Below are 23,776 nucleotides of genomic sequence, written 5' to 3' on the forward strand. Positions count from 1 at the left end.
GATACGATTCACTCCTGCACTCTCTGAAGATTCCTCTCCTCACCCTCTCTAATTATTTGGTTTTCCACGCACCGTGATAATTAAACATTGTAAATTTAAACAAAAACATGCTACATGCTAGTGGAAATTAGCATTGAAGTTACAGTAATTGAGACCCTAAAAACTAGAGTGGGCACAATGCACACCAACAGAGCAATTTAAAGGGATACTTTACTTATTTAGCCATTTTTGGCAGTCAAACATGAATATTTTGTCTATACTACATTTGATATTTTCCTTATTTTTCATGTACAATTAGTACCTTTAAAAAGACATTTTGCAACTTGCTGTTCGACTGAAAATGGCATCACAAAGGGCTCAGGTAACCAATCACAACTCACCTGTTTTCTCGGTTTGGTCATGTGACATTCACAAGCTGAGCTGTGATTGGTTACCTGAGACCTTTGTGATGTCATTTTCAGTCGACAGCAAGTTGCAAAATGTGTTTTTAAAGGTACTAATTGTACGTGAAAAATAATGAAAGTATCAAATTAATTATAGGCAAAATATGAACTTTTTATTGCTATAATGGGCTAAATAAGTGGTGACCTTCTCTTATCTCTTCTTCTTGCTGTTTATTGCATCACATCACTTCCCGTAGACTCAGTGCTGCCGAGCATGTTGTGGCACAACGTGGTACTACACTCAAGACACTCAAACTCTTAATTCTTACTTGCTGATATATACTGTAAAAAAGGCAAACAATATGTAACAAACTATCAACCCCAATATAGCGGGAAGGTTCACTTTGTTTGGTGATTTTGTTTTCATCACAGTTTTCTGCATTATTTCTTACTTTGCCTAACATATTAAATCTCATCAGCCAAGCGTACCCGACTCACACACACGCGGCAATATTGGTCACTGGTACGCCGTGCGTCACCGTCTCCTCACACCAGCGTGTTGCTTATTCTCAACGAGGCGACTATGGCGACCGTCTGGTCCGTGGGTGCGATTCGCTGGCCGGCACCCGAGGGGCGACGCCCATTCGGCCTGCCCGCTATATCCAGCCTACGCCAAACACTGAACAGGACGGACGGCCGTGAGTCAGGGAATTCAGGTTCATGCGCAAGACTGTGACGGAAGGCGGGAAGTTTGCGGCAGAGGTCAAGATGAGCTCACTTTTTTTTTTCTTTTTTTTTTTGTATCGATTAAACGGACGTCATCACTGCTAGGACAAATAATTTTACCCACAGGAAATGATGGACATAGAATTCATTTGTTCCTGGGTCAAATTGTCGCTGTTGTAAAAACCTTTATGAGCTACATGTGTACACTTTTGGATTTTTAACGGTAGTTAAAGTGTAAAAAAATAAAAAACAAAAAAATACAAAAGAAATACAAAAATAAAATAAAATAAAATAAAATAATAATAATTAGGGGTGTTAAAAAAAATCGATTCGGCAATATATCGCGATACTACATCGCGAGATTATTGAATCGATTCAATAGGCGGCTGAATCGATTTTTTTTTTTTTTTTTTTTTTTAAGAGCTCAGAATTGTTCATTCGGTAGTCTTACCGATTCAACGTCTTATTATCATTGCCTTTTTTTTTTTAAATGTATTTATTTATTTAATTTATTTTATTTTATTTTTTTAAAAATTTTGTGTGTGAATCGATTTTTAAACTTCCATTTTTAATGGAAAAATATTCAACAAAACGTCTGACTTCGGGTTAGGATTCACACCTTGAGCATGGAAGAATGTTATATGAACGGAACATTAAGCCTTAATATTTTATTTTAATGCTGTTCAAACATGAAACAGATTACAACCTCTATAAGACTGAAATTTCAGATAAATAAATAATACATTTTCATATAAATCTTACACTCTACAAGCTTACTGATTAGTATTTTCTAAATTTGAATGAAAAAAAATCGCAACAATCGACTTATAAATTCGTATCGGGATTAATCGGTATCGAATCGAATCGTGACCTGTGAATCGTGATACGAATCGAATCGTCAGGTACTAGGCAATTCACACCCCTAATAATAATAATAAATTATTAATTAATTAAATTAATAAAAAAATATTTGTTCCCCTCAATATTTTCACAAATGTTAATTTTTTTTTTTGCCATTTTTTTTGTCCTTTTCTATCCCCATTTATCAAGATTTTATTTTTTTTTTTAAGGTTAAAAGCTAACATGACCACAACCACAAAACAGGTGAACTATGACACTCGCAATGCGAGCCCGAGGGCACTTTTGCTGTCAATTTCAGCAGACAGCAGAGGGCAGTCTTGGACAAAATGGCACCGCGTGACATTGATGAAAACGGATGGATCAATCTTGATTAATTCTTATTCCATCAACTCAATAAGAATCAGAATGGCGTGTTTGTTTACTTTAGAGTAATGGGGACACATAATACCAAAATATTATTGTTAATGAAAAATGGCAACATAACTCCAATAAAAATGGGGGGAAAAAAAACATTGCTGTTAACAAAATAAAATACAAACAAAAATGCTTGTTCATTTCCCCCCCAATACCGCTTCATTTAAAAACAAATTTTGATAAAAATCACCTTTTCGCCACTTTTTGACTCATTAGATCAAAACTTCTACTCGTCTACTTTATGAAAACCTGGAAAGTTCACTTTGTGATGATCGACAAAACTCTTGCAACGCTACTTTTGTATGAAAACGTTGCTTAGTCTGCTACCTCACAATTTGAATAACAAAAAAAAAAAAAAACCTGGTAGTTTGACCGACTCCGTTACGATTTTGATGACAACTCGCAAACGCACTTTCATTAGAATTTGGCCGAAATCCACTTTAACGACGATGAAGACCGCCAACACGCTTGGATAATGACGATTCCGACTCCGAGCAGATGGCCGATAATAAAAAGGTAGATTTTCACAGAACCAACTGATGTACTGCGCGCAGGTGGAAAAGCGCCTAAATTAGAACGAATTATTGCTGATTCCCAAGGAAAAGCATCCCAAAGATGAATTTGCGCTCTGGTGCAAAAGGAGGACATGGACGGCGATGCAAAAAAAAGAAAAAAACAAACAAAAAACAAACAAGGAAACGACTCCGCTCATTATCTCGCCACAACCCCGCGAAAAGCAGACAAGAAAAAGGAAGTGCAGCAGTCGTACTCGAACCGTCGGGCCGACAATGACGGACGTTTCCACGTAGGCACGCTAACCTACTTGGCGCCGTTCAGCGCAAATGAGAGCATGCCGGGCACGCTCGTGTATATTAAGCTGCGGTTAATTGGCCACCAGACAAACTGCGCACAAAAGAGCACAAGGGAATCAGGCGGATGCGCGTTCGTCTCGTCGTCACTCCCGCGGTCGCCTGTCAAGTCGGCATCAGAGCGACTTTTGAAAAGCAGCTAGGTTAAATGTAAAACGGGCGTGATGATTTTTCAGGGGGAAAAAATAAAATGAAAAGTTCATTTTATGACAAGTAACTGGCAAGTAATGTGAATAAAGGATGGCGCTAGATTGAGGTTAGCGCGTCTGCTATAACATCGTCAGAGTTAAGCCCTTCCAGCGTTTGTTGTTTGTTTTGTTTTTTAATAAATGATCTTCTCAGCCCACCTATTTGATTTGATTTGATTTATTTTATTTTTTCTTATTTATATATTGGTCAAGTTCCCCCTTTAGCTCTTGTGTGAGAAACAATCCTGGAGCCTGCCTGTACAAAATCATCATTAAAAAAGAAGAAAAAAAAAATACTAAGGCAACTTTAGGCACAGTTCATGACAATTAAAAAAAAAAAAAAAAAAAATCTAAATCCACTTCAAGTCAATTTTATTCAAAATAACACTATGACAATTAAAAAAAAAATCTAAATCTACTTCATGACAAAAAAAAAAAATCTAAATCCACTTCAAGTCAATTTTACTCAAAATAACACTATGACAATTAAAAAAAAAAATCTAAATCTACTTCATGACAAAAAAAAAAAATCTAAATCCACTTCAAGTCAATTTTACTCAAAATAACACTATGACAATTAAAAAAAAAATCTAAATCTACTTCATGACAAAAAAAAAAAATCTAAATCCACTTCAAGTCAATTTTACTCAAAATAACACTATGACAATTAAAAAAAAAATCTAAATCTACTTCATGACAAAAAAAAAAATCTAAATCCACTTCAAGTCAATTTTACTCAAAATAACACTATGACAATTAAAAAAAAAATCTAAATCTACTTCATGACAAAAAAAAAATCTAAATCCGCTTCAAGACAATTTTACTGAAAATAAGTCCACTTTATGACAATTAAAAAAAATCTTCTAAATCCACTTCAACACAATTTTACTCAAAATAAAGACTGACAATTGAAAAAAATTCTAAATCTACTTCATGGCAACAACAAAAAAAAAAAAAAATCTAAATCCACTTCAAAACAATTTTACTGAAAATAAGTCTACTTTATGAACATTTTCCTAAATAACTTGTCAGGCCATTATAATTATTTAAAATAACAATAAAAAAAATGTGGACTATACAGGACAATGTCATGAAAGCCCACTTACATACAATTTACCCCAAAGATGTCCAAAAAATTGTCAAAAACTTTGACACAATGAAAAGTAGTCCGTGTACAACTCAAGTAACAATAATAAGTACATTTAAAATAATTATGAAGAGCTCGACATGTGACAACAAAAGTGAGTACAACCCGATGTGAATATTGCACAAGTTAATTGCACAAGTAATATTTTTTTTTCAAGAAAACTAAGACTAATACTGAAACTAACAAACTAAACTAAAACTAAGCATCTTTTAAAGAACTAAACTAATAAAAACTAACAAAAAAAAATTCTGAAATTATAATAACCCTACTGCCATATTACAAATCAATTGCTTTATATACTGTAGCATTTTTCTAACTATGCAAAAGCACAAATAAATGATTTGTACAATTTTCAGGACCAAACACAATTTCTCTTCACAACAACGTCCTTCAGATTTTCCCGTATGTGGCCCCCAAATGAGAAAGTTTGGACACCCCTTGATCTCGACAATGTGGACGAAATGTTGCCAACGTGCCTCGTGAGCGCAACGCAACGCGAGGAGGCCGAAGTGGAAATTTCACAGCAGTTGCCGTCGACGGCGCCGCCGGCGAGGGCCGAAATGGCGTCTCTGGCACTAAAGAGCGGTCCAAGCGGCGCTCGCCTGTCAGTCGGGGCGCAGTTCACAGGCCAAGCGGCCCGCTCTTTGATCCGCAGCCTCCTAATGAGCGTTTCAGATGAGAACGCGAGATGAGAGGACGGACGCTTTCAAACGCAACCTTCATTCTGGGGCAAAAAAAAAAAAGAAGAAGCTGGAAGCAGGCCTAAGATGTTGCCCTGGCCAACATTAGTATTCCCTCAAGTCTTCCCATCTGCATTAGTAAAAAGCGAGCGGCCGGGCCGCAAGGTCACTTTCATCATGACGAGTCCGCCGGGACCTTCCGACAGAAGCCACCAACCCCCCCCACTCACCCCAATCGTCACTGTAAACAGATTAATAATGTCAATAATTCCCTTTGTAGCCCCGCCCAGCCTCCGGGTGGATGCGCTGCTTTGGGGATTTGTCGGGAAGGATTAGAAGTGGCGAGAAAAGCACCGGTGGGGCCGGCGCCGTTCCTGGGGACGACTATTTGTTCAACTTGTGTTACAGCACATTGGCTTAAATTTTTTTTAAATAAAATACTAATAAATACAAATCCCCCCAGGCGCAAGAATACACATCTGCAGTGTGCAAACAAAGAGAATTTTTAATGTCTCGTCCATATTCAGCGGGTTTCCTTTTTGCTGCTTGGTGGCAGGCAGACATTAGCGACATTATACATACGTTACAAGAGCGCATAAGATGACGTTTGTCACTGACATAAAGCAATAAATAAATAAACAAGAATAACATTTTAATTCAAAAAGTCCACTTAATTTCCTCAATATTCAGTATTTTTTTTAAATCTCGCAAATCCACAAGTTTTTAAGACTTAATCACTGGCAGCCCAGTTCAAATGGATCTTTGACGTCTGTAGTCGTCAATGGCATTGAATGATTTTTTTTTTTTTTTAATCTAAATATATATATTTTTTTTGTCCACTTATACCAGGGCTGGCCCTAAGTGATTTTGGCCAAAGTGACAAGCGATTGTTGCCCCCCCTCCCCAGCAGCAAAAAAATAAATACAAAAAAACACAAAAAAAAAAACACGATAAATACCACATTTCACAGACAACTACAAAAAAATAAAATGAAAAAAGTAAGCCTTTATTATGCATTTGTTTATATTTAAGCTGCACGCAATTCTTATCTTGCATAAGTGAATGTGGTTATGTGAAACGACGATTTATACAAATCTATTTTCTGGAAAGCTGTAAGTGTGAATATTCAGGGGCTCTACATTCAAAACACAAAATTTTGGCTCACAACACACAAAGTATGCCCGGACCGCGTGACGGCTCACGGTTCAAAATCATGTTAAAAAAACAAAACCAAAAAAAAAAAAAAAAAAACGGTCTCATCACTTGCTGGCTATTTATGGACAAAGAAAAGACGAGTGAAGTTCCACTGGCTTCTCCTGCTGATGATGATGAAGAAAAAAAAAGAAGAAAAAAAAGGGAGGCGTCAGTCATCTTTGGACGTGCGAGTGCTTAATGATCGGCGAGCGGCGGTGCGACATCAAAGCGCGCCTGACAGACGGACGGACGCGCGCCGGCTGACTTGCATGTTAAAAAAGCCCATTTCTCACGAAAATCAAAATAAAATTCAAGCACACCAAAGGAATCGCACCATCATCATCATCATCATCATCATCATCATCTTCAGCCACTCTGCATTGGAATCTCCACCTGAAGACATACTTGGAATTCAGTTTTTTTTTTTCCCTTGATTTTTGAAATTCTTCAAACGACTCAAAGTCAGTCAGGTAGGGAGCGTTTTTTTGTTTTAGTTTTTTTTCTTCTTCATCATTAAGAGTCATGCACATTCGTACGACAGTCGCGTGACTTTCCCGCCTCCAACACAGGCAGGCTAACTTGTTGCGAAAGAAACAAAAATCCACAAAAGGTCACTCAAATAAATTGGGGGATGGGGGGCAACACTATAAGTTCACTGTATAATTTAAGAAATGTTTTAAGCTAGTTTTAACAAAAACTACTTATGTTCACTTGATGATTTTGATGAAAAACTTGCAAGTCCTCTTTCTGACAATTTTGATGTTTTTTGGGAAAACAAAAGGGCAAGTCAAGTCAAAAAAAAAAAAAAGTTCTATACAATTGGCCTCACTAGTTTTTAAAAACATTTATTCGGATTCTTCTTGCGTTTGTGTAATAAACAAAATCCATCCGACGGCCATTTTGTCACTTGCTGTGGACTGAACTTGTCATCGGGCGGGTTCAGCTTGCGAACGTCACATGACCGAACCCAGAAAACAGGTGAGCCTTGACAGGAACATTTTTCTATGTTCACTTTATGCCAATTTTCACCAATAACTCATTCACTCTCAGCCATTTTAACTGAAGCAACCGCCTTCGCTCCTGGGGCTGTTTTACTGGATTTGGACCGATTTTGCAAGGCCCACGTAATATTGTGTTCTATTGCTATAAAAACATAGAACCTACCAAAAGAAAGATTAGAGTCTCTTCTTTCACCAGGAAAAAAATGTATATTTCTATCTGTTTCAGTTTTGCAGCAATTAGCATTAGAAAATGGCTAAGTTTCATCATTATTCACAAATCTGTTTAGAACTGTAAGAAAATCAGATAGTTGCAACATGGCCCTGGTTGATCTCTTATACTCTGCTGCCACCTGCTGACCGGTTTTGTAGTAACTACCATTGCCATTCTCTTCAGTTCAGAGGCTGCATCAAAGCCTTCTGTATGCTCTACATAAAAAAAAAATAAAAACGTATATATACATCTTTGGGACATTAAATTTTTTTTTAAACTCGAACGTATTTATACGTTTTTGGGAGCAAATGAGTTAATTTTCAATATTATCGAGAATAAAACCATGTAAGAATGCTTTTTCATGATTTTGATGTAAACTGTAATTCCACTTTATGACAAATGAGATGAAAAGAGTTCGACTTTCCTCTTCCTGCCAATGAGAATGAAAATCTAATCATGTCCACTTTTTGACAATTATCAGAAAAAGCTTCCAAGTCCACTTTGAGACAATTCTGATGTATGGAAAAAAAACTTTAGCCTACTTTTTGACATCTGTAAAAATGACAAAATAAAAACAAAACCAACACACTTTATGAGCCACTCACCCCTAACTCCTCTTATTTATTTATTTATTTATGTATTTATTTATTTCTAATCATGCTGCATTTGTGGGCACGGATTACTTCCTCTCTTCCCATCTTTGGCCTGTCAACTCGGGGAACGGAGTCATTTTTTAAAGCTGGCAAGAGACTGATTGAGTCGCAGAACTTTTTCCCCCCGAGTGGCTAAAGAGCAGAACGGACGGCTGAAGAAAGGTGCAGGGGGATTTGGGGGGGGGGTTGAGCTTGTCTAATAGAGCCAATAAAGAAACCTGACCTAATCCTAACCTCTGACCCAAACCCAAAGACCAATATCATCGCGCTAATGAAAGCCCTAGTCCTGAACCATAACTATTAACTCAACTTTATGTAGACCCCTTTTTGTGGCATCAGATGTTGGCATGGCAGCCATATTGGATGTGGCAAAGTGAAGCAAACACCATTGATTTTTTTTACAAACATAATTTGCAGATTTTTGTGCTAATGCTACGGCCACATCCAACATGGTGGACACGCTGACATATTGCAGTCTTACGTTTTACATTTCTATACGTTTGACAGCACGTCGACGCTGTGATGCAGAAGTTCACACACACGTGAGCAGATTGCAGTTTTTTTATTTATTTATTTTTTTTGCTGCATGGAGAAAAATAAAGTCAAGCCAGTGAATTTATTTTTCCTGGATTCTAAATGTTTTTGTTGCATGCAAAATAATAAAAAAAAATAAATGAATAAATAAATACATTAAAAAAAAACAGAGAAGAAAAATGTTTTTCATTTTAGATGTTGTAACACCTGTTTTGTAAATGGGTTAATTTAACCATAATAATAATAATAATAAATATATATATTGACAATAGAGACAGTGTGACCCAGGAACTTTTTTTGTTTTGTTTTTTCTGATGAGACAGAATATATATATATATATATATATATATATATATATATATATATTTTTTTTTTTACCTTTACGTGACCAAAAATGCTTCCCTTGTGCACGTGCTGAGCATCTCTCCAAGCGTGTTTACATGTATGCAAATTTAATCAAATAAATAAAACAGAATTTCTCCCTTGAGGGTCAATTAAAAGATTCTTCTTCTTCTTCCTCTTTCGGCCTGAACGTGAATGTGCATTCAGCGAGGAAGAGGAGGAGGAGGAAGAAGGAGGAGCGAGATGTCCACAAAGAGCTGCACTTTCTCATGAACTCGTCTCGGCTGTCCACTCGCAGCTGAATAGCTGATTAAGCACGCATTGATTAGCGAAGGCTCATTAGCATCCTGTTTGCGTTGACCCTGCGAGGATACGCACGCGCACGCGCGCACACACTGCGGGCCGCCGATGGATTAACGAGCACGATATTTCTGCCCGGGACGGGAAATCAGTGAACACTTGTCAGGAAACTGGAAATCAATACGATCCACATCATTGACCAGCACGCACGCACGCACGCACGCACTCGTTCGTTCGCTCGCTCGCTCGCCTCCGCGGAAGGCTCGTCGACCAATCAAAATATGAAAGAGAAAAGGAACGTAAATATGGATCGCAAGTGCAGGTTTAAGCGGTGCGTGAAAATAAAACAATTTGCACGGTTTTGGTGTCGTTTGCCGAGGGTGGAAAAATACGCTTTTATCCACATTTCAAAAATAAACAAAAACACGTAAACTTATGATAACTGCCTTTGCAAGCATTCCTGAGCACTCGTTTGCACTCAAAGTAGTGCTTTGGCGCCATCGTGTTGCCAGGAAGTGCGTTGAAGTACATCATTTAAATATAAAGTAGTGCTTTGGCGCCATCTTATTGCTAACAACGTTTAAAGGAGTTGAGGAACTTAATTTAGAATAAAAAAAAAGTTCTTAGCTGCCATCTTTTTGCCAATAAACTACACTGAAGTAAAATGAGGAATTTCATTAAGAGGAAAAAACAAAAAAAGTGTTTTGCCATCACCTTGTTTTGAACACTCAATTGAGTTGAGGTGCATCATTTAGACAATACGATATTGTCACAATATAAAAGTTGCGATATGATAATTATGATATTGTGGGGAGGTTGCCGATACAAAAAAGGTCACAAAAATATCTCACACTAAAAAAAAATAATAATAATAAAAAAAAATAATAATAAAAAAAAAAAAAAACACCACGCAAATAATTGTGTTTTTGTACATTACAGCAATACATATAAACAACCCACAATCTCTTATAACACTTAATATTGCTTATTAAACATCGAAGGGCCAAAACATGCCTTGTGAAAATGTACGTACACTAAAAAAATAGCCACCAGAGGGTGCTAGAACTGCACAGTTGGAAATCAACCTGACTTTTTTTTTTTTTTCTTGACAGATGTTCCACTTTTAATATCGTGACATGACGACGACAATATATCGCGGGAGTTTTAATATCGCGATATCACAATGTCGTTATCGCTACATCGCTAATTAGTAGAGCAACTTGGTTTCGAAAAGAAGCGCTCTGCCGCCCTCTTGTCACCCAACAAACTATGTTAAAAGTGAGTTGAGGTGCATCATTATCACGACCTAAGACGTGTTTTGCCGCCATCTTGTCGCGAAGGAACTATGTTGACGCGGGTTGAGGAACTTCACTTCCAAAAGTGCTTTGCTGCCATATTGTGGCCAAGCAAGGAACTACGTTGAAATATGCGGGCTGACGTGTACGTTTCGTTTCTGTATGTATCTCATCCTCACATGCGCGCACGCACACGCACAAACCTGAGCATTTATTGCGCCTCAATGGAGGTGACCTCACACGAGGCCACTTAGCGGAGTGCTGTTCGGTCCAAGGGATGATGTAAGATTAGAAAGAAAAGGAAAAAAAATAAAAAATCCATCTGGAAGACACTCCAGCGCGCGTGTGCGCGCGGACGTCCAATTGAGACACATTTTTGTTAAAATAAGCGGCAGAAGAAAATAAACGTGTTGCTGATTTCTCCATCGGCCATCTGTTGCTGGAAGACTCACACAGGGAGAAAAAAAATTGGAAGGGGCGGCCAGCAAAACACATTTTGTGTTTGTTTTTTCCTTTTCTTTTTTTTTCATGCAACTCTCTGCAGGGTTTGCTCGGGACGGAAACGTGAAGCCGCATTTGTACGATAATAATTCTGAATCCGAACCGCAGCGCTCTCACAGTGTGGTACGGACGTGCTTGCCCACTAGGCCATCGTGCCGCCATAAGTAAACAAAAGCAACAAAAGGATCCAACTGTTGTCGTTTTTCTTTCCTACTTTCTTGTTATCGCAAGCTTTGCCGAGTGTGACAAATAACCCCGGCGATCCGGCGCGCCAACAACGGCATATTAAGGTATTAATATTTCACGTCTAACGCTGCCGTTAACAGCATGTGGAGTCCGCTCCTCCTCCTCCTCCGTACGTTGATGTGTTGGAGGTTTTGGAAAAAAAAACAAAACAAAAAAAAAAACAGTTGACTTCTCCCACACGCTAAAAGCACATTTACATTTATGTACCAGTATTTGAACATGTTCAGACAATTTCTCACTGTCTGCGAAAATCATTTCAAATGTTTTACGAAAAACTGAAAGTCGCTACGTTCGCATGCATTTGTTGCCCGGTGTAATAATCGGTATTGCGATTGACTCGGTCAATAACTACCAAAAAAAAATTAAAAAAAATCAAACACCAACTAAATGTCATTATTTTGTCAATTGAAAGTTAGTTAGCTTAATGCTAACATACAACAACAACAAAAGAGTATTAAAAGACCAAAACATTCAGCAGCATTGTAGTGTTTAAAATGTAATAAATATAATTATAAAATGTTCTCCACAATGTTCCACAAAATCAGAAAGTGGGACAAAATGTGACTGTACCAAACGTTTTGTCTTCTTCCCCCGTTAGCAAACCATCATAGCGTCGAATTAGCACCACCCACTGGTACTGACCGACCGACCATTTGTTCATTTCTAAACCATTTGAACACGACAATCATCGTAAAAATTCAAACAGCTGCTACGTAAAACACACATAGCAGATTTACAGTATGTAAAACAAAAAAAAAAACGATTAATGAAAATGGGCCATATGGGGTTCACGTATGACAAAACGAGTGACAATTTGCGTGAGATCTGTCGCTGCCGCTGGCAGCGCCGACTAAAAAACCCGCCCGCGTGCCGTCTACCTGCTCGCCCTCAACAGGTGGCGCCGTCAGCTGCGCCGATGACTCGTACGCGGCGGCCATTAGCGGGTACAGCATGTGTGCGCGCCACATTGCGCGGATATGAGACAAACTCGTTGAGTAACCGAAAAACGCGTCAGCTGGCGCCGGCCGACCTGGCGGGCGGGCTAAAATTTGCTCAAGCAGGCGAGCGTGTACGTTCGGTGACGTGCGCGAGCGGAGACGTCGGGAACAGATGGGCGGGGGAAGCGGACTCCTGCGCCTGAGGAATACTGCGGCGCCGGGGATGCGAGCGCCGCCCACGTCCCACCCTGTGCCCCCGGTTACCCGCTACAGCGCGTGGAGCCCGTCCAGCAGCCCGCCGAGGACCAGCCCCCCGCGCCATCTGTCTCCCAGGACTGACGGCTTCAGCCTTCCTCGACGCAAAAAAAAAAAAAAAATTGGCCCTTCGGAGTGTACACGAGGAGGTGGAGGACGGCGGGAATATTGGCGGGATGATTCACGTGGGTGACAGGGGGGAGGAGTCCAACGAGGGGCCCGCCAAGATGGAGGCGACGCGAGCGAGAGTCGTGGATTGGCGGCTGTCGTTGAATTTTAGACGGGCGACTTGAAGACTGTTGATTTCTTTGGAACCTTTTGGGATTTTTGTTCATACGTGCATCGTCTTTTTTTAATTTTTTTTTATTTTATTCTGTTTTATCTTATTTTATGCTGCTCTTAACATTATATTTGTGTGTTTTTTTTACTGTTGCTGTAAGGTGACCTTGAGAAAGGTGCCTTTAAATAAAATTTATTATTATTATTATTATTATTATTATTAGGGATGGGCGAGTACCGATACCAGGTATCGGTATCAGGCCGATACCAGCCTTTTTTCAAGTACTCGAGGACTCGTGACGCAGACGAGTACAAGCGAGCGACGGCAGAGGGGGAAGACGTGAAGTGAGTCCTCCTTGCCTGTAAGTGGCGCTAGCTTGCAGCAGTCTTTCACCAAAACTTCACCGGTTTGGAAATACTTCAAAATTGGGAATCTTAAACTAAAAGAGCATTTTTGTGTTTTATTTTGAGCGTTAAGACTATTGAAGAATGACTGTGCTGTGGGTTTTAAAAAAAAGCACTTACAAATAGTGCATTTATTATGGACATCAATTCTAAATGTATTTTTGCAATTGGCAGGCGGGGCCCGGACGCAAAACCTCGTGAAACGCGGCGGTCCACAGCATCGGCACGTGTTCCACATATCCGTTGCAGAAAGGCGGTGAAAAATAAAGCATCTCTGCTATTTATTTTTTATTTTTTGTCTTAGACGTTTTGCCTTAAATGCACGTTAGCATTTAAGCTAGTAGACTTTCACTATTATATGATTTGAGTCATCATTTTTGGCGTTTCAATATTTTCATTACACTTTTGTTTTTTGTTCAGTAAACTTCAACTGAGAGCGACAAACAACTTGAAGCAAGCACGATGGTGTGTGAGCAAAATTTTTATTTTTTTTTACATGAGAGCAGGTGGAAAAGAATGCATGTAAGTGTCTTTACGCAAGTTGAAAATGTGTCGCCCTGCGATAAACGGGCCTTCACTGTATTTGTATTTTTTTTTTCTGCATCTCACATGACAATAATTGCGATTTTGACTTTGGTCTATTTCACCGCAGAACCTCCCCCACCCCCCACCCGGTCGCCTAAGCGAGGGGGAACGTCTTGAAGTCCCACAATGCCGTGCGTCGCGGTCGTCTGCGGAGATAATGAGGCTGCCGCCATGACACCATGCTGGGTGGGAAGGTCGCTTTGGGTGTCGTAACGACCGATAATGAGGGACAAACTGGCGCGGGGCATGCGGTGGTGGTGGTGGTGGTGGGGGTAGTGTTGGCGGGCGCCGGTTTGGAGGCGAGTGTGCGGGGGGGCGTTGACATGAAGCGGAGGAAGACGAGGGAACAAAGATCCGGACCGCAAATGAGAGATTCGGTTTACGGCAAATTAAAGACAACTGCCGGACGGGCGCGCTAACGAGTCGCCAGTTACGAGTTCGGTTTACGCGATCGACGCTTGTTAAGCAATGACATCATCAACACCATTTGGCCTCCATCGTTGTTCATATCTTTAAAACTCGGGGTGTCAAAAAAGTGCATTCATCTTGAGTTCATTTAAAGTTCCTTTAATGCCACTAATTTTTTTTTTTTTTTTATGGATCATTAAGGACCGCCCCTTACTTGGAAAGCCTGTACTGGAGGAATTCCACATCAAAATTTAGCACTTATAAATAATAATAATAATAATAATAATAATAATATTAAAAATAATGATGATGATGATGATGATGCATATATTTGTGGCGACTGGGGTCAAGTTGTATTTTACAATTTTAAAAATGTGCAGAATTTCACAAGTCACTTGCAATGATGCCATCTAGTGGCAGAAAAATTACCTCAACACAAATCAATATCGCACTTGCTTTTATGTTTTTTTTTTTTTTTTAATTATTATTTTCACTCAATTTTATGAAATCTTATGAAATCACTGTATCAATAACTAAAAGATCCATCCATCCCTCTATCCATTTTCTTGACCTCTTATTCCTCACAAGGGTCGCGGGGGGTGCTGGAGCCTATCTCAGCTGGCTCTGGGCAGTAGGCGGGGGACACCCTAGACTGGTCGCTAGCCAATTGCAGTAACTAAAAGATGCAGCCGTATTTATATTAGTTTCCATTTTTTTTCCCACTTTTCTGTCAACAAGAGTATGAAAATTTTGGAAAAAAAAGAAACATTTTATTGTAAATTTAGAAAAGATACAAAAATTTGCAATTAATTGTGAGTTAACTTTTGAAGCTATGCAAGTAAGTCATTTGCTCCCAAAAACGTATAAATACGTTCTATTTTAAATGTTTTAAGTGTCCCAAAGACGTATTTATACGTTTTATGTTGTTTTTATTTATGCTAAAGCATACAGAAGGCTTTGACGCAGCCTCTCAACTGTGAAGAACGGTTGAAGAAATAGTAGTTATTACTCAAACGGCCAGCAGGTGGCAGCAGAGCAAAGGAGATCAACCAGGGCCATGTTAAAAAAAAAAAAAAAAAAAAACTCAATTACTCAAAACTCTAAATAATTTGTGAATAATGATGAAACTTAGCTCTATCCAAATGCTAATTGCTGCAAAATGGAAACAGATAGAATTATACTCCCCGGCTAACACGAGCCGAGTGATCGGAAGCGTTAAGCAAAAATTGAGCAAGGCTCACGAGCTGGGGTGTAAATCCTGCTACTTTGTCCTCGTCTCTTCAGGGGGCGCCGTCCTTCGTGCGGAGATGATAAAGATTGATTAGTCTGTTTTTTTTTTAGATCATTGCCGTTGCTATTTTGGTTATGCCTCTTTTGCCGGGATGCGTCGCGATCAATGACGAGGCTGTTTTTTTTTGTGTTTTTTTTAAAACATCTTAACTTTCAGGCAGGATGATGGAAACGAGCGGCCCGACGGCGCGTTCAAGGCTCCTTCCGTCCGGGAGCGGTCGACAATCGTTTATGTGGCGGTAATTCCGCAACGCATCACCTTGCGACGAGTATTACATCACTGTCAGGTTAGCGTTTCCGTCTCCTTCTCCGCGTCCGACAGCGACGCCTCGCCGCTTCGCTGTGCGTCAGGTTTTTTTGTTTTTTTTGTTTGGTGTCCCTGCAGGAGGCCGCCAACTGGAGCGTGAAAGCGGGAGGCGGCTGGCGGTGGTCCGCGGCAGGTTGATGCCGCCTCAGCTCACCTGCGACCAAATCCGACCCGACAGGCAGTGGTTGGAAGGACCAAATACTTTTTTTGGTGCTGGAGTCTTTCACGTATCTGTTCTTGAGGGTTTATTATTAACACTATTATTATTTATTAAAATTTTATTTATCTATTTTTTGTATCTGTACTCTGACTGTGAGTACTTTTGGAAACCTGAACCGAGATGACTGGTGAAGCGGGAGGGGGCGTGGCCAGGATGGGGAAGAACAACACCAGATGGTCCCGCCGAGTCCATCTTTAAAAGGCCATCATATTGTTTCAATAAAAAGATAACGACGTCCATTTATGACACGAGCAGGTTGTTGCGCTTTTAATGAGCGGGAACCATCGCGGGCTCGTTAGTGCCTACGTCGTGTTTATAAAACAGCGAGGCAAGCGCCAAAAATCCTCATGCGGCACAGTCAACTCTCACAGTTTTGCAGTTCACAATTTGCAGATTTGAATGATTTTTTCTGTTCGCCGAAAATCACTTGATGAAACGCTCGAAAATTCCGCAAGGCGCCGTCAAATCCATGTCGAAATATGAATCGGTGCTAAGGAAGTATGTTGGAGTGATGCGTGTCAAAATGTTCAAGCATTTTGCAGTTCATATAGTAAATGTTTTTTGTTAGAATTGCAGAAGTGTTACTTCGCGATATGACGCATTTTTAATTCGACTTAGAAACAAACATTTTTGGCCATACAAACGCGGAAAGTCCAGACAAACTAGCTAGCTAGCTAAGTGAAGAATAAACAAAGCAATTCACAAACAGACAAGCTGGCTAGCTAGCTGGATAACGAGCACTAGCTAGCTAGCTAGCTAACAAACTAATGATTAGTGATGTGAACGGTCACGAATGAATCGAGTCTTTTGAACGGCTCTTCAACGTGAACGATGGGAGTCTTTATCGAGAGCCGTTCACCCCCCAACCCCCACATCCATGGAAAAAAAATGCTACAAAAAAACATAAAAGAGCCAGTCTTTTGAACGGTTCTTTTACCTGAACGGCTCCTGAATGAACGGCTCCCCTGAAAGAGCCAAAAGTCCCATCACTACTAATGAGCTAACTAAATAGAGTTGTGCACGTTTAGTGTAGTGCTTTTGTGAGACAAAATAAGATTCCATTGTGGTTTTGGCGTTTATATGTACAGAGCGTACCGAAATGATGGAAAGTTGCCGTAAAAACACTCAACCAATAACTGATCTCCAAATATTTCAAATTTGGTAACTATGTGGTATAAAAGCGTGGCTCGAAAAAACACGCAAAACAAAGTCAGCCGTGTTGGTTGAAAGCGGCCATTTTAGGCTCATTATTTGGCCAATTACACACTTGTCCTAACAAATGTAAACATCACGGGTGAAGCGGGATTATGGCAAATTTGACTTTGACAAAGTTTGATGACTTGCCATAAAAAAAAAAAAAAAAAAACAAGGTCACTACTGTCCAGATGCAATAATTCTGCTCCTGACAGTCTGCTTTGCCTTCAAACTAAAAATAAAAAAAAAAAGACAACAACGCAAGCCAGATTCCTGCCGGCAAACAAACGGTAGCGGTGACCCTCCGGTCTATTTTTAGCGGCCCTGTCTTGCCGGGACTGGAAGGCCTTCGCTTCCCCCGCGGGTCATGAAAGATTAAAGGCGCCGTCAGTACCAATTAAAGTGACAAAATCATGTTGGTGCGGTGTCCTGTTTTTCTATTGACTGACGGCGGGAGGTCAACAAACGCGCTAATGGTTACGTTGAGTCGCGTTTAGGGTAATAACTTATACCGTATCTCACGTTTATTGCGGGGGGCTTCGTTACAGACAAACCTGCAATAGGTGAACGTCCACCATTAAAGACAACATTATTTTAGAGTTCTACTTTGGGCTGCCCAATTAATGCAATTTTAATCGTGATCACAATTATTAAATCTGCGATATTTATATTTAAATGCTAGCTCAAAGATAATATCCATTTTTTTCCAGTTAGCCATTGGTTCATTTTCAATTCTTGGGTAAATTTAAAAAAAAATTAAAAAAATAAAAAAAAAATTCTTTTTTTTAATTTTTTTTTTAAGAATCCGCCAGTGATTTTTTTTTTTTACACCGTCAGCATCTGCCAGTGGGGGAGAAGAAAAAAAAAAAAAAAGAAGACATTTTTGGGAGCAAATTAGTTCATTATTTCCTTTTTTTTTTTTTTTTTTACATTTTTCTTTTTATTTAAATTTGATTTCCAAATAGTTCAAGAGAGACCATTGTACAAATGAAGTTCCAAAGTTGAATAAATCAGAAAACGATGGCACTGCACTCTGTTTTTTTTTTTTTTGTTTGTTTGTTTTGTTTTTCACTAGTTGGCTGGAAAAAAATAATAATATTATGATATTTCAAATCACTGGGAAGAAAAAGGTTGAGAACCACTGCTCTAAGCAACAAATTGAACACATGCTGCACCACACGTAGAAAAAAAACAAAAAAACCTTCCAACAACTGCTCCTTTCGTAGGCATGGAGCAGCAACGTAAACAAAACAAGAGCATAAAACAATACTCACTGGCATAATAATTTTTCTCTCTGTGGGAATAACGGCTGCAAATAATGAAAACATTTTCCCTGAACCAAAAGCCAAGCTGCTAAATTTCAAGTCGTCTCTTCTGCTGTGTCAAAGTCGCCAGAATATGCGCCTGCACATTGTTTATCAACTAATATTGCGCCTTCACTAAACCCATGCGACCCCCATGATCATTTTACCCGGTCGTCAGCTACTCCGCCGTCCCGCCTTTTCCCGTGCCGACTCTCCAACCTTTGGCGTAGTCAGCAGAGGCGACCGCGACGTTGGAGGAAAAAGTATGACATCAAACATTCATAATCCCCAGCGAGGGAAAACTCTTATAAACTGCGGCAGCTTTAAAATATTAACCTTTTTTTATGGCGCTCCGATGGCTTAATCGCCAATCAATAGCGGTGCGCGGCGGCGGCCCCGGCCGGGAATGCCGCGTGGTGCTGATGAAAAATGCATGAGCGGGGGTTGGTGGCGGTGCAAGGGGGGTTGGGGTGGGGCGGGATGGGCAACTTTTTGCAGAAAATTGAACCTCGTCCGCCACATTTGCGAAGTGTGTTTGGATGTATACAGAGGTGCCATTGAAATGATGAAACAATTGATGGAAATGCCAATTAATCCAATACAGAAAAAACAAAAAATCATGTTTGAGTTTTTTAAAAAAGAAAAATACTGCTAATAAATGAAGGGAATGTAAATGATGAAGCAGGTTCGTGATTTCATGCTGCATTTCGTTTCCTTGGCTGCTCCTTCTTGGCCACCAGGAGGCGGTATAATAAATGAAGGTACAGTCATGCACACACAAAGAAGAATAGTAGTACAAAAATAATGTATACTGGGTCTAAATCCGTTTGAACATAAACTTAACATTCATAGCTAGCAAAAATACAACTCACAATTAGGGCTGTGCAATTAATCGAAATCCAATTAAAAAAATTTTCATTCCACAATTACATAATTGGCATAATCATAAACAAAAATAAAGGATTATTAGTACTCATTTTGAATTGTTTAAATTTATATTTTTGCTCCTTTTTTATTTTAAAATTACTCATTTAATAAATATCGTTTGCTCCAAAAGGAACTTACATAATTATTGTGCTTCAAATAATTGTATTTGTCTTAATATTTTTCAATGTTCAAACATTTTCTAGTTTTGTTTAAAAAAAAATAAAAATCTTTTGAATAATTGTGATTTCAATTATTACCAAAATAATCAGGATAATTTTTTTTTTTCCCCATAATTGAGAAGCTCGACTCACAATAACATCTGGATGTAACGGAATATGACAACAACACTGTTTAATAATCAGGAAGACAAAATTCGATTTCACGATTTAGCAAAATTCCCACGATTCGATTTTCAAAATGACGATTAATCTAATTAATTCGATTTATTGCCCAGCCCTAACTTCTACTACTATGAAACGGCACGTAAGTAAGTCATGGTAGTGCTGAATATACTTCTATTGTTTCATATCAAATTCAAAAGGTGGATCTGCGTCTCGAGAACGTTCCGTATTGGACTTTTTTTGCATAGCGGTGAAATCCCCGTGCCGCCTGTTACGGCGGTTTCGGCAGTTCTAGGTAGCGCCGGCCTCTCCGAAGGACACGGCAAAGACACTGAAAAAGCGATAACAAATCAAACTCTTTCCGGAATCTCATATCAAACAGGCCTGGTGTCAGCATTTATTACAGAAATCACATTCGTACCCCTCACCAACGCCACCCCACTTTCCCTTCCCCACTTCCACCCGGCCCCCCTCGCCAACACGACTCCCACTTGCAGCATTCCGACACACAGCGGCGCTTTGAAGTGGGAAGAATGCGGGATGGCAAATTACCCGGGAGACGAGGATGCGCGGCTTTGAAGCGCTCCTTTGATAGCGTTGTTTGCAAGCGCGCCGAGCATCGCCATCTCTTCGCATTCCTTACTTTTTTTTTTTTTCCCCTGCCATGTAGCGATTTACCTACGCAATGGTGGGATTACTCGCGTGCGCTAGCATTTTTGGGTTGAGTGGCGACAAGTGTCGAGGGAAGCATCAGGAATATCGTATGCTGCTAACTTGAGGACTTAAGCATGGCTAGCATGATAGCTACTGAGCTCAGTCAGGCAAAACTAGCCCTGCTAACGTCATGCAATGTAGATTAACTAAAATGCTAACATCATGATAATACTGCTAACCTGATGCTCATTTACAATCAGAAACGCCAGCAAGACCAGCTAAGATAATGAGGCTAGTTAGTTAGCACGCTAACCAAAAACGCTGATGTTATGCTACTATCTTGATGCCCAGTATCTTAGCTTGTTAACCAAAATGCTAATGTTATAATGTTAACGTCCTGCCCAGTTACACTCTTGTGCCAGAAATCTAAGCTAGTGAGACGTAGCTACTGAGCTTGTTGACCAAAATGCTATCCAGCGAAAAATACTGACATTAAGCTACTAAATGGAGAACTTAGCCAAGTTAGCAGAGTAACAAGGCTAGCTACTGGGTTTTAACTTAGCTCTTTAACCAAAACGCTAATGCCCAGTTACTACATTTAATAGCAGGACGCTACGCTAACGTGGCTAGCTGCTAAAATTGTTGTCCAAAATGCTAGTCATCCAAAAATGTTAATGATAAACTACTAACTTGAGGACTAGTTCGATCCATGGCACAAACCATTTCAGGAGTTCAAGAGGCTCGCCATTGATCTCATTAACCAAAAATGCTAATGTTATGCTACTAATGTGTAGCCCAGTGACAACCAGAGGCGCTAGTAACCTCAGCAAGCTAAAATACGAGAAGGCTAGTTACTTAGCACACTAACCAAAAACGTTTATGTTATGCTACTGACTTGATGCCCAATTATTATTCACAGTATCTTAGCTCGTTAACCAAAATGCTAACGTTATACTGTTAACGTCCTGGTCAGGTACACTGTTGTGCCAGAAACCCAAGCAAGTGAGACTTGGCTACTCAGCCAAGCAAAAAATACTGACATTAAGCTACTAAATGGAGAACTGATAACGACCCGTAGCACTAGCTAGCAGCACAAGCTAGCAGCATAACAAGGCTGGCTACTGGGTTTTAACTTTAAGCAATATGCTAATGTCCAGTTACTACATCTAGTAGCAAGAAGCTACGCTAACATGGCTAGCTGTTGTCCAAATCGCTCGCCATCCAAAATGTTAACGATAAAGTACTAACTTTGAGGACTAGTTCGAATCCATGACACAAGCCATTTCAGTTCAAGAGGCTCGCCATTGATCTTATTAACCAAACGTGCTAATGTTATGGTACTAATGTGTAGCACAGTGACAATCAGAGGCGCTAGTAACCTCAATAAGCGAAACTACTAGAAATGATGCTTCTAACTTGAGGACTTAGCACATTAGCTTATGACCTTTGCCAGCTAAGCTAACGAGGTTGGCCAAATAAATTGTGGGCAAAAATGCTAACACTTTGCTACTGGCTATTTTTGTTTAAAAGACCACATAAGACAGACTCCCTTCATGTAAATTTGAGTATTTGGATTTTTTGGAAAGTGTCAAATTCCCCTCAAGTTTTCCTTTTCTTTCCTCCCGTCACGGGCGAGATCTGAGGGCCGGCTAATGATAGTCAACGGACTCCTCTTGTCCAAACCACCCGAGAGTTGGGATCATTTTCCTCTGAGATGATGCAAGTCATTTGAATTCGAGCGTAATGACGCGCGCGCGTACGCGTGATTGTCAGCGGCCGCTTACGACGCTCCCGCGCATCTTAAAGAGCTTGCGCTTGATTAAAGACGGATTTTTATATTTATTTCAGCGCTTTGACAGCTTGACAGTTGCCTCCATTTTGACGCTTCGTCATGAATAAGACACGCGGCGACCGCTCTTGCCAAGGTGACCGAGCGAGGCTGGTGGAGGTGTTGCAATATAGCAGAAACATATTACATTCTTTCATCCAATTTAGAGTCCTGAAATATTATTCAAATAAACACCTTTATTTTTAAGAAACTTTATTCAATAATTTCTTCATTGATTTAATGTACCTAACAAGTTATTATTATTATTATTATTATAAAAATTAGTAAAATAATTTTGTTGTATTAATTTAGCTTTTTCTTCCCTAAATTATATTAAATGTATGTTGTTTTCATTTCTATTTATCTCTGTTAATTGTAAATCATGAAAATAAATACTAGCCAAATAATTAATTTTAAATTTACATGTAAATGTGGCTAGTAAATTACAATTAAATTATATAAGGATAATTATAAATCATATAAATACAATTATATACTATTAAAATGAGGATTAAATTAATTATATAAAAATAATTATAAATCATATAAATACAATTATATACTATTAAAATGAGGATTAAATTAATTATATAAAAATAATTATAAATCATATAAATACAATTATATACTATTAAAATGAGCAATAATTGTTTCATTATAGCAAGAAATAATATTATTTGTTGAATTAGACATGTTCTCTAACCTCGGTTAAATAAAATCTATTTTTAATAATACTATCTCATTTGATATTTTTAATTGATTTATTATGAATATTTAGTCAATGAATTATACTGAACTAAATTATAAACAGCAGCTCTTAAAAAAAAAAAAAAACTACTTTTGAACAGCTTTTTATTTTATTTTATCGCCAAATGGCCTGGCCCGTCTGACCGTTTTAAAAATCAAGTTTGCCCACCCCTGACTCAGACGGTGAACAGTGATCAAGGGTCCTCGTGGCTGTCAGGGCTACCTGGCGCAATCGCCCGCTCAAAAGGAGTCAAAGTGACAGAATGGAAAGCTCATCACGGCGTCCAATCATCTCGCCATTTTTAATCCGACTTGTTTTAACATTTACAAGGGAAGACGGACAGCGAGCGTACCTGCTCGCCATCTATTTATGAAGGAGAACTTTATGAGGTGTATTAAACATTACATTTGTACGACAGCGTTCCCTCATTATATTGCGGGTCATAGTTGCAATCTTGTGGATTTTGAGCCTCCAATTTAGCCGTTAATGCTAAATGCGATCTCAGTTGACAGTTTAACAGCGCAAAACAAGTCAACTGACTCACCAAG

The sequence above is a fragment of the Festucalex cinctus genome, chromosome 15, assembly GCF_051991245.1.
Source record: "Festucalex cinctus isolate MCC-2025b chromosome 15, RoL_Fcin_1.0, whole genome shotgun sequence".
Taxonomy (NCBI): domain Eukaryota; kingdom Metazoa; phylum Chordata; class Actinopteri; order Syngnathiformes; family Syngnathidae; genus Festucalex; species Festucalex cinctus.